Source organism: Staurois parvus, unplaced genomic scaffold (genome assembly GCF_062004578.1).
Source record: "Staurois parvus isolate SC_StPar_1 unplaced genomic scaffold, SC_StPar_1.0 ptg000982l, whole genome shotgun sequence".
Lineage (NCBI taxonomy): Eukaryota > Metazoa > Chordata > Amphibia > Anura > Ranidae > Staurois > Staurois parvus.
This window is the reverse complement of record NW_028318778.1, coordinates 83,214-86,152: the sequence shown is the minus strand read 5'-3', so window position 1 is coordinate 86,152 and position 2,939 is coordinate 83,214.

Genomic DNA, 2,939 nt, shown 5'->3' with positions numbered 1-2,939 from the left:
TATGAAAAAAAAAAAATCATAGAAAAACAAAAAACGGGGTGTGTCCAAGATGGCGCCGGGAGCAGACACTCCTTTCTGAAGCTCCGGCACCCTGATCCTCCATCCGCTGCCATCCGGGGTATGGAGGCTGCCCGCAGCGGATCCCCGGTTACCCGGACTCCATCTGGCACCTGAGGAGGGGTGTCGAGCCGTTCTGCCCCTTCCCTGAGCATCTGGGGCGCGGGGCGGATTGAGGCCTACCGCGGCGTGTGAAGCCGCGGTGTTTCCTAGATCCGCGGCTGGAGCGGATCGCCGTCGCGGCCGGACCGCCGCCCTATCGCCCTGCCTGCCAACCCCTGGAGTCCCCTGGAGTCAGGTCAGCTGTTGGGGCAGGTTGGGTGGGCTCCTGGTGGCCTGTACAGCGTCCCTGCAGGATCCCAGCAGGCTGCTGGAGGTCTGGCCTGCTGCAGGAGCGGTGCTGGCTGGGAGAAGGCATCCTCCTGCATAGTCCCCTTCCCCAGTAGATAAATCAGGGGTGTCTGGAATATCTTTTGGCAATCTACACAGTCTGCACACCTGGCTTATATAGCATAATCATCTATAATTTATTGACTATAACATTATGCTGAACCTTCTGTGAATACCTCCCCGGTGGGGGACACGTACATGAACCAAGGGGGAAAATGTCAGAGTGACCTCCTTGGGCCGTGCCACCGCGGCGTTCTTCTCGGCCATTGGGCTTCTACACCCTAACATTACGCTTCAATAGTCTGGGGGTGCCTTGGTAATCAGTGGACCGCTTTCGGAAATGCACCGCACTCCCCGCACAAAGCTTAAACACTGGGCCAAACAGCAATCCCCTTTACAGGGCCACATTGCCAAGTTGATACCTAGCCCGCCTGAGCCTGATGATAATACTCAACTTCCAGGGGACCCTGAGTCTGATGGCGATAGTCAGCGGCAATTTTCGTCGGGGATGGTTGACCCTCTTGAACATCATCCCGAAGCTTTACTACACAAATTTCGTGCTATAGTGCGAGAGGAGATTACTGCTGCCTCACGTAAATTGTCTTCTGATCTGGCCAGAGGCCTAAAAGAGCTGGGTCTCCGCGCCCACCAATTGGAACAACGTATGGATCTGGCAACTACAGTCCTGGAGGGTCACGAACAAGAAGTGGAGGACCTACATGCTGAGCTGGATACTTTGAAAGATAAGTTGGAGGATGCTGAGAATAGAGCTTGCAGGGATAATCTCCGTATCCGAGGAATCCCGGAGACAATCGCTGATTTGCAGGGCACTGCAACTGCCCTTTTTTAGGAGCTGGCCCCTGAGATTCCTCTGGAACGCCTGGAGTTTGATCGTATCCATAGAGCTTTAGCACCCAAGCCCACGGAGGGTCCTCCCAGGGACATTATTATTAAATTTCACTTCTATCGCACTAAGGAACGTCTACTGCAGGCAGCTCGGAATCGTTCGGCTTTGGAGTTTCAAGGTCATTCTGTCCATCTGTTCGCGGATCTGTCCCCAGTCACGATTGCCAAACATCGCACCCTGAGACCTTATCTTCGGATTCTTCAGTCAGCTGATATCAAGTACAGATGGGGCTTCCCTTTCAAGCTTTCATTTACCTTTCGAGGTCGTCAATTTCAAGCCTCTACGCCAGCGGATCTCCGGCGTCACTTTCGGGAGCTCAACTTGGAATTGCCACAATCCCAGAATGAGGAGACTTTAATAGCTACGCGTCATCAAAATTCCCAGTCCTTGCATAAATCTCCTCCTAGTCAGAGCAGTTCACAGGCTCTTCGATCCCTACAGGCCCAGCGCTTTCAGGAAATCTCAGTGACCTGATGTTTAGTAGCTGGCCGCCAGTATGTAGCTTAGTCCCACGTGGTTATTTTTTCTTCGCTGCCACTTTCTGGACTTGAATTCAGATTTGTTCAGGGATTTCATATTTCCGTGTGTCATATCTCTTCCAATCAAGAGCGGATGTTAATTTTCTCTGTATTGATTGGTTGAGATCTTTATTGTCCTGCGAGTTTTGGATTGCCTAATCATAGGTGTATTAGCCTTAGTTGTAATGTTTATATATTTTATATCAATGCCGAGTTGTTCCGGTGGATGGTCGTGTCCCCCTCCGAGCTGGCTAGCGGTCTGGTCTTCTGCTCCGCCCGCTACCTAGCCTTTGTGTGGGTGTTTTACCCACAGGTGATTATTATAATGTTTGAATCATTCTCTACGATTTACAGATATCTTGCTTGTATATTAGAGGTCTTCTTGTCCTCTCCTTTCTTCTTAGTTTCTTTCTCTTTGTCCTTTGTCATGTATGTCTTGTGTTTTTGCAAATTTTTGTTTTCAGGGCTCCCGGGGATCGTGGTGGATTTTATCTTCCTTCCTTTTAGATATCCATGTCGTTAAACTGGTTATCACTGAACGTCCAGGGGATGAACTCTCCACAGAAACGGGTAAAAATATTTAAGTTTCTTCGGGCTCGCAAAGTTGACATTGCTTGTTTGCAAGAAACCCACTTCTCCACTACTTCTGCCCCAAAATATTTTGATGCACGTTACCCTCAGATATTTCAAGCTACTGGTCCCACTAAACAGAGAGGTGTATTGGTTGCCTTCCATAGTAAAACTCCATTTGTCTGTGTGAAGCGTATTGCTGATCCAAATGGCAGATACCTTCTGCTCCAGGGCACGATTCATGGAATAGAGGTTACCATAATGTCTTATTACGCTCCTAACGTCAACCCTGGACCTTTTCTGTCACATCTATGTTCCCTCCTGGCCACACATCAAAGGGGTACACAAAGGGGTACACTTCTGATGGCGGGGGATTCAAATTTAGTGTTAAACCCTGCAATAGATAAATATCCGACAGAACGCTCTGACCCTTCCACTTCAGCGAAGTCCTTTATACGGACGTTAACTACCCATGATTTGGTAGATTTATGGCGAGA